The 8,934-nt window shown below is 45.9% G+C and overlaps 1 protein-coding gene across 1 annotated transcript in view; it reads right to left on the reverse strand.

The window, feature by feature from the left end:
* Positions 1-97, reverse strand: part of LOC310837711 (tripartite motif-containing protein 10-like) — a 45,448-nt gene extending 45,351 nt beyond the window's left edge. Inside the window, exon 1 of the mRNA XM_083724722.1 lies at positions 6-97. The gene's annotated coding sequence lies outside the window, so the exon portion shown is untranslated. The remainder of the gene's footprint in view (positions 1-5) is intronic.
* Positions 98-8,934: the final 8,837 nt, after the last annotated feature.

Here is an 8,934-nt window from a genome sequence, read left to right on the forward strand (position 1 = left end):
CTCACCAGATTTCTCCAAGGGTCCTGGGAGGGAATGCTCAGAGGTTGTGGGGAGGGATGCGGGAGACAGCCTGACCAGGTCAACGGTCCATCTTCCTCCTTCCATCCTGGCCAGGGTTGCAGGTTCAGTCTCAGCTAGGTTTGCAGGTTCAGCTTCCTGAGGAGCACAGAATCCAGAGCAAGTTGCAGCTTCCTGGGAGGGGGGGAAGAAGAAGCCAAGGGAGTCTGAGAGACCCTGCAGGGATTCTCCTGCCCAAGACATTCCGCTGCCCCTGAAGAAGCCCCAACTGGGCACCCACTTCCCAGGAGCCTTCACCCATTTTCAAACACCTTTGGCAATTCCTTTCACCTGCCTGTCCCACCTTCCTTCCTAAGGCTGGCATGGTATGCACATTAGTGGCCTGAGAGTAGATCCCTTGGAAGTTAAGAGTTAATCTGCAAAGGACTGCTCTGAATACATGGGTGGCCCTTGCATGGAGAAGAAGGAAGCCCCTTGCTTGCATCTGGACCCCCTGGGAGAGGCGGTGGATCCGCCCACTGCTCCCTCTGCCCTCACTGCCTCCTCCTCTGTCCTCCTGCCCTGCAAAAACCCTTTGCTCTTGTTTCTTAGGGGAGAGAGGCAGAAAGAGCCTTCTCAGGGGAGAGAGGCAGAAAGAGCCTTTCTCAGGGGAGAGAGGCAGAAAGAGCCTCCTCTGCTCCCCCTCCTGTCCTTTTGGGAAACAGGAACTTCGGTCAAGAGTAAACAACTTAGATGGCAAGTTTGCAAGATAAGCACTTTAAAGCTCCCATTGCTCGGTCCCTGCTCCTGCCAACCTAACAGTTCAAAAGCACGTCAAAGTGCAAGTAGATAAATAGGTACCACTCTGGCGGGAAGGTAAACAGCGTTCCCGTGCGCTGCTATGGTTTGCCAAAAGTGGCTTAGTCATGCTGGCCACATGACCCGGAAGGTGTATGCCGGCTCCCTCGGCCAATAAAGCGAGATGAGTACCACAACCCCAGAGTTGGTGACGACTGGACCTAATGGTCAGGGGTCCTTTACCTTTTTAAGCCTGTCCTGCTAGGCATGCTGATCAGAGACTCTGTCCAAACAACCCCTTTGAACGCAACAGGGCTTCCTATTTTTACTGCTATCAGTGGGATCAGTCAAACCACGAAGCCACTGATCAGCCAGAGTTTCCTGTTTTCACCAAGCACAGTTTGAAGTTAGCTTAATATCCCAGCTTGTTCCAAAGCTGGCAGCTGTAGTTTCCTGGTTTGGGCAAAATGGAAAGTTTGTTAGTTATGGCTCATAAGAGAGTGCCTGGTTTCATCACAGTTCACCCTCAGGGCCGGCCCAATCATGAGGTAAGCTGGGACAATTAGGTCAGGAGGCAGATGCAAGTAGAAATGGGAAGAGCACGTTCCCAGCTCCCCTGTTTGTTAGCCTTGCTGCCAGTGCAGGACCACGGCTGGTAAATTTGTGCAACTACCCATTTAGAGTCTTTTTCTTTTGCCCTCTCTCACTAAAGGTTAGGCGGGGGTCCTTCCTGGAGTGATGCATTCTGGTTGTGGGGGTCAGGAGACTGTGGTGGCGGCGGCTAGAGTTTTTTGTTTTGAACTTGGGTCAACTTAGGTTTTAGCGTAACTTTGCTGCAGCAATGCATTAAAAACTGTTCCTATTTTTAACCCAGCTTTTCAGGCTGTGATTTAGTCATCTGAACCTGGCCATTATCTTAATAGATCTTGCAACAACCTTGCAAGGTAGGCCAGTCTTATTTAATGCGACTACACATGGGATTGCTGAGGCTGCAAGACGTGCCAAGATTTTTACCTCAGTGGGGACCAAAGAGCATTTTGGAAATGGAGGCAATTTAGAGGAGGAAAACGGGGGTTGGTGGAAGGTCACCTCTTCTGACACAACTTCTGCTCTGATAAAACTCAGAGTCACCTGCAGCTGTTTAGGTAAAGTAAGAATAGCAGGAGATATGATCGCAAACCTGCCATGTAAGGTTTGGTCTAGCAAACCTTTTTAAAGTGGATTAGAGAGAAAGTGCAGGGAGGAGGAATATTCACCACCAAAGCTAAGCAGAACCTCCATGTCTAGAAGCACTGGACCTGTGACCTCCAGGTGCTGGAAACCCAGGTGAGAGGAATCACAGAATCACAGAGTTGGAAGAGACCACAAGGGCCATCGAGTCCAACCCCCTGCCAAGCAGGAAACACCATCAGAGCACTCCTGACATATGGTTGTCAAGCCTCTGCTTAAAGACCTCCAAAGAAGGAGACTCCACCACACTCCTTGGCAGCAAATTCCACTGTCGAACAGCTCTTACTCTCAGGAAGTTCTTCCTAATGTTTAGGTGGAATCTTCTTTCCTGCAGTTTGGATCCATTGCTCCGTGTCCGCTTCTCTGGAGCAGCAGAAAACAACCTTTCTCTCTCCTCTATGTGACATCCTTTTATATATTTGAATATGGCTATCATATCACCCCTTAAACTCCTCTTCTCCAGGCTAAACATGCCCAGCTCCCTTAGCCATTCCTCATAAGGCATCGTTTCCAGGCCTTTGACCATTTTGGTTTCCCTCCTCTGGACACGTTCCAGTTTGTCAGTGTCCTTCTTGAACTGTGGCGCCCAGAACTGGACACAGTACTCCAGGTGAGGTCTGACCAGAGCAGAATACAGTGGCACTATTACTTCCCTTGATCTAGATGCTATACTCCTATTGATGCAGCCCAGAATTGCATTGGCTTTTTTAGCTGCCGCGTCACACTGTTGGCTCATGTCAAGTTTGTGGTCAACCAAGATTCCTAGATCCTTTTCACATGTACTGCTCTCAAGCCAGGTGTCACCCATCTTGTATTTGTGCCTCTCATTTTTTTTGCCCAAGTGCAATACTTTACATTTCTCCCTGTTAAAATTCATCTTGTTTGTTTTGGCCCAGTTCTCCAATCTGTCAAGGTCGTTTTGAAGTGTGATCCTGTCCTCTGGGGTGTTAGCCACCCCTCCCAGTTTGGTGTCATTTGCAAATTTGATCAGGATGCCCTTGAGTCCATCATCCAAATCGTTGATAAAGATGTTGAATAAGACTGGGCCCAAGACAGAACCCTGTGGTACCCCACTAGTCACTCTTCTCCAGGATGAAGAGGAACCATTGATGAGCACCCTTTGGGTTCGGTCAGTCAGCCAGTTACAAATCCACTGAGTGGTAGCAAAGTCAAGACCACATTTTACCAGCTTCTTTACAAGAAGGAGGGCACTTACCTTTCCCAGAAGCCCCTCAGTGTCTGGGAGCAGGGTCTGGTCTGCTCCCCCTACTCTCCCACTGGGCCACCGACTGGCATCTGCAGCTCCCCTGAAGGAGAGGACACTATTCCCAGATTGGGGAGGACTGGGAGCCTGTGGGGTTTCCCATCGTGAACGAGGGGGCTGCATCGTCTTCAGGAAATCCTGCTTCTCGGCATCCCAGTGCTGCTGCGGCTGCCCCTCCTCTGGCTCCTGCTTAATCTGACATAAATCTGCCCGAGGCAGAAGATCCCTGATGGTCCCAACTTGGCCGGCAGGATGTTTATTTCCTTTGCACTCCAGTCTCTCCCTTTGAATGGGTCTCCTGGGTCCCTGCTCTTCCATTTTTACACCACCCTGCTGGAAAAGAATTAGACACAAAGTAAAATAAAACCCAAGAATAAAAACAAAAGCACATTTTAACCATTAGCCAGTTTTTGAAATATATTATTACTCTTTCTATTTCTGATGTTCAGGCAGTGAATGACAATCATTATGTCACCCAAATTACTCCACCCAGGGACGAGGGGAAGTTATTCAAAGACTGGGGAAAACATCAAGGTTTATGGAAGTACAAATAATATTTGGGGGGGGGACCAAGGCAGAGGGAGGGAAATCCAAAAACAACCCATTGAGAGGACTGAGCATGTTCAGTGGACAGGGAATGCTGATCCTGGCTGCAACTTCTACCATGTTGGAAAAGAAACAACAGATCTTCGTATATGATTAAGGCTGCGACAGACCCACCTAACACTTAAAGTACATGACTTCACCCAAGAAATCCTGCCAGCTGCAGTTTGTTAGGGGTGTTGAGAACTCTAGCAATAAACTACAAGTCCTGTAGTTCTCTGGGGGAAGCCACATGCTTTAAATGTATGGTATCTGCACAGTCTAAAAAACAAACAGACAAAAGGAATATTGAACAACAAAATCAAACAACCCACTCCAAAATATTTTATATTTGATGCTCACAAACTCTCTTGACTGAAGACACTCTAACTTGCAGTCCATTGGCTGCATATGGCTTGCCAAGCCTCAGGGTGTGTCCTGCTAGTCCCTGCCGTTTCCATCTCCTGATCTGATCATAGGATGAAGATCTCTGTCTGTCCTGGAGAGAAAGATGCCTAAGGGGCCCTTAGAGAGATCTTTTCAACTCCAATTTCAGCACAAACCAGCACAGTGCTGAAATGGGGCAAAAGGAAAATAAATGATCCCTCTGGCTGCTCTTTAAAGAGGATTTCTAAAGAACAATCAGAAGGGACTTTTTTTCACAGATCTCATTGCTAATTCAGCAGGGTCTTCTTGTGCTCTTATTTTTCCTCCCCCCAAGACTGGGATTGGAAGGTCTAAACATACTGATTGTGTTTGCAAGACTTGTATGTATGCTAGATGGCATGTCTGGTGAATGTGTGCAGCACCGCTGGTGAGTGTGTGCATGTGGCTTTATGGTCTGCATATCTTTTCTGTGTGCGCATGCATGTGCATACATTGGCCTCAAAGCTCACTGGAATGTGGCCTCCAGAATTAATGCAGCTTTAAGCCCATAAATGTTTCGTTCCTCCTGTTCTATCGGAAAGAACAATCAAATCTAAGACTATGAGGAGGAGAGAACTGGATCTACAGAGTTTATGTTCTCAACATCCTATGGACACAAACTGCAATGAGATTTCTCTCAATTAGATTTTTTTTCTTAAAAATATGAAGCAGATAACAGATTTGGGTGGCATGCATATCTATGGCAAGAGAAGAAAAAAGGTTATAAATCGTTTGAAAACCATATCTTCTGGAAATCGTTAATTGAAGTATGGGACAGATATAAAAATCTATTAGAAATGGGGGTTCCACATTGGTTATCCCCATTAGAGGTTATGGGAGTCAAGAAAATTAATATGAGGAGTAATTGGATTACTTACGGAGATTTAGTGGTAAAAGAAGGAGAGAAATGGAGATTGAAGCCATACGAGCAAGTAAAAGAACATGTATTTGATTGGCTGCACTACTACCAGATAAATGATATGTTTAAAAAGGATGTGAAAGAAAAAGGGTATAAAGAAAAAGATTCAAAATTTCAAACGGAAACTGTTAACAATGATTGTAAGATAATCTCAAAAATGTATAAAATATTATTGGAATGGCACACGATGGATGAGGAAGTTAAATCTGTAATGATTCACTGGGCCAGAGATTTAGGGTATAGTATTGATATGGAAGACTGGCAAAAAATATGGAATGAAAATCTGAAGTTTACAGCATGTACTATGTTAAAAGAAAATGTTATGAAAATGGTATACAGATGGTATATAACACCAGTTAAATTGGCAAAAATGTATAAAACCTGTAACAAATGTTGGAAATGTAAAGAGAAAGAGGGTACTTTTATTCATATGTGGTGGGAGTGTAAGAAAGTGAAGGGGTTCTGGGAAATGATATATAATGAATTAAAGAAAATGCTGAAATATAGCTTTGTAAAGAAACCAGAAACCTTCCTACTGGGAATAACTAGAAATGAAATAAATAAGAGGGACTGTAAACTCTTTCAGTACGCAATAACAGCAGCGAGAACATTGATGGCCCAAAAATGGAAACAAGAAGAATTACCGACTTTGGAAGAATGGAGAAAAAAAACTAACAGATTACGCAGAACTAGATAAATTAACTGGAAAAATCAGACTTCAAAGAGACCACAAGTTCCTAGAGGACTGGGGAAAATTCAGAGAATATTTGAAGAGTGTATGTGAGGAACAAACAACGCTAGTGTGTTTTAAAGAAGCTTTGTGAAAAAAATAAGGAATATTGCAAGAATGTAAACGAGGATAGAAAGATTTTACTTGAAGGCGATACTATAATTAAGGAATGTGAAGGTAGAAATTTAATTACGAATGATTGTCAGAGGAGGGAGGTTCAAAAAGTCAAAATATGTGATTTGGAAAATTGTATGATTGGAGATATTGTGAAAATTTTAATAAAATTTATTATAAAAAAATTAGAAATATGAAGCAGTATAGAAATGAAATGAGTAATAATCTGAACATGAATAGCTAATTTCAATTTCGCCTTCCTCAGTCTTTTACAATACTGTCTTCAACGTTTTTATCATTAATTCATTTCCATATGCCACACATCTTAAGAATCCTCCTTTCTTCTGCATTCTCTAAACTGTCACCCACTTCAACCCTCAGCCTTCATCTGAAAACTCTGCAGCCTTACTGAGGAAGGTGGAAATAAAACAATTAATGAAACAGGCTTAAGCCTGTCTCACTGATTTACACGCAGACACAAGAGGTCACTAGCTTTGACAGCTTAGGAAAAGATCAGATGCACTCTCTGGAGTATAGATCTATCAGCTGTTTTAATTGCCGTGACAGATCAACAGAGCCTCCATGTGTAGGCACAGTGTACCTTGATTTGGGGCAGGAAAAAGAAGCCATTTCCTTGCTAAATGAACCTGACGGACATCATTGCCACAAGATGCGACGATGGTGGTGGCAAAGAGAGCTTTCAAAGGCGATCAGACCAATTCACGACGGAGGGCGATAGGTTTATCAATGGCACTGGCAGAGGAAGGGGGGCAGGAGAAGTGGTCTGCAAAGGGTGTCAGGGGGCTGCAGGGTGAGAGGGACACCTCCCTGTTGCACTGCTCTTCCTCCCCCCCCCCCGCCTCCCCTTCCCTCTCCGCCGTGGGGAGGACCGTGGAAGAGGACGGGGCTCCCTGATGAGGGACAGGGAGAGGGGCGGCAAAAGCCCCAGCTACGCCGCTGATCCGTGAGCGACTATATGCATCGTCCATCGGGAAGCAGCAGCTGCCTTGGACCCCTCATTCTGCCCCTTGAGCTCAGGACTGAAGGGAGCAGCTCCCCAGGGTCTCCGGCAGGGTCCGTGCCAGCCTGAGCCAGAGATGTTTGCCCCTGTGCCCTCCTGCAGATGCCCTGCCCCTCAGCTGCGCCCCTTCCCCTTCCTGCCCGGTTGGGGGGGGCGCCCTGCAACCTCTGACTCCACTCGGGGCCTGATCCTGCCAGGCCCACCTGCTCTCCTCCTCCCCCTCCTCCCCCCCCCCCCGCCTCCCGCACCTCGGACTCCTCGCTCCGTCCCTGCAGCGGAATCCGGCTCCTCTCCGGGGAAACTCGCCAGGCCACGGCCCGCTGCTCCTCCGCTCTCCTCGGCGGGGACAGGAAAGTGCAGCCGCTCTCGAGTCCCCCTGGCTGGCCCCGTTTCCTGCCTCTCTAGGCATCGGAGCTCGCTGGCTGTGGGTTGGGCCCTGGGAGGCTGCGAGGCTGGATGCGCCCCCTTGCGCTGTCCCTCAATTTTTTTTGTATCATTGGAATCTACCTGGCATCTTATAAGATATCCAGAATGTTGCACAAATAAGTCTCCTTGTGATCCGATGTGCAGTCACTGGTTTCCTCATCACTAAATATTTTCAGAAAGCTGGGACGATGCCACCCTGCAGCCATAGCTGTCAACTTTCAGATTTGAAAATAAGGGATCAGCAGACTGGAAAATAAGGGATGAGCAGCCTCACCTCTCCCGGGGACAGTCTACAGGATATCTAACAATCCGGGATAGCAGCGGGAAATGGCGCTGAAATAAGGGAATTTCCCGCAAAAAAAAGGGAAGGTTAACAGCTATGCCTGCAGCCCGAATGTGTAGCTGGAGGAGGCAGTCCAGTTCCCAGCTCTGCTGGTTGGGATCATGCAATCACTTAGTTCCAGCAACCGACCTTTCCAAACCCTCCAACATTTCTCTGATGAAAATAGGAACATCCCTTTCCATAAATATAATTTTCCTATTTATACACCGCACATCTTATTACGCTGCCCCAGCCACTCTGGGAAGTTTCCAACATATATAAAAAACATAATGAAACATTAAACATAAAAAACGTTCCTATAGAGGATTGCCTTCAGAGGGCCGGGGGTTGGATAACTCCATTCTCTAATTCTAAACAGTGGCACTTGGAGGGTTTCTCTTTCCCTGCTTTTTCATTCACTGCCTCTGGTCTCCTGCATCCATTTAGCAGAGGAGGGGAGCCTTTTTGGCCTTATACTTCTCCACCCCCACGCCACCCCCAATATAACCAAAAGCACAATATAACCAAAAACACACACACCATTTGGGAGTGAGGACCCAAAAAATAAAATCGTTTTATATATTTTATTACTTATTTTTGCATTTCAATCTACTGTATCTATAAATTTTATTGTTTATAGCCAATGGCGACCACAATACAATATGAGCACAAATCACACAGCTGCAAAACAAAAGACACTGCATGCACCAGACCAGGATAAATCTATAGTGTACAAAATCAATTTTCACATTTCTTTCAATGGGAAGGATATAGGGCAGCAGAACCAAGGTGGTGGGGTCCAGAGTGGAGTTTCTATCATCCTTGACTGTCTGCCCTGCTGGCTGAAGCTGATGGGAACTGGACAACAACATCTGGGGACACCTCAATGACTATTCTGTGATATACAGAATCTACAAAGGATTAAGACACTGATCCAGAAGAGAATGAACTGAGAAGAGGCCCCACTGAATTATCTGAAGTGAAACAGAGGAAGATCATTACAAAATAATAATAATAATAATAATTATAATTATTATTATTATTATTTATTATTTATACCCCCAGCCACTTTGGGCGGCTTCCAATCAAATCAAACAGTACAGCA

The sequence above is a fragment of the Podarcis gaigeae genome (assembly GCF_964106915.1).
Source record: "Podarcis gaigeae genome assembly, chromosome: 2".
Lineage (NCBI taxonomy): Eukaryota > Metazoa > Chordata > Lepidosauria > Squamata > Lacertidae > Podarcis > Podarcis gaigeae.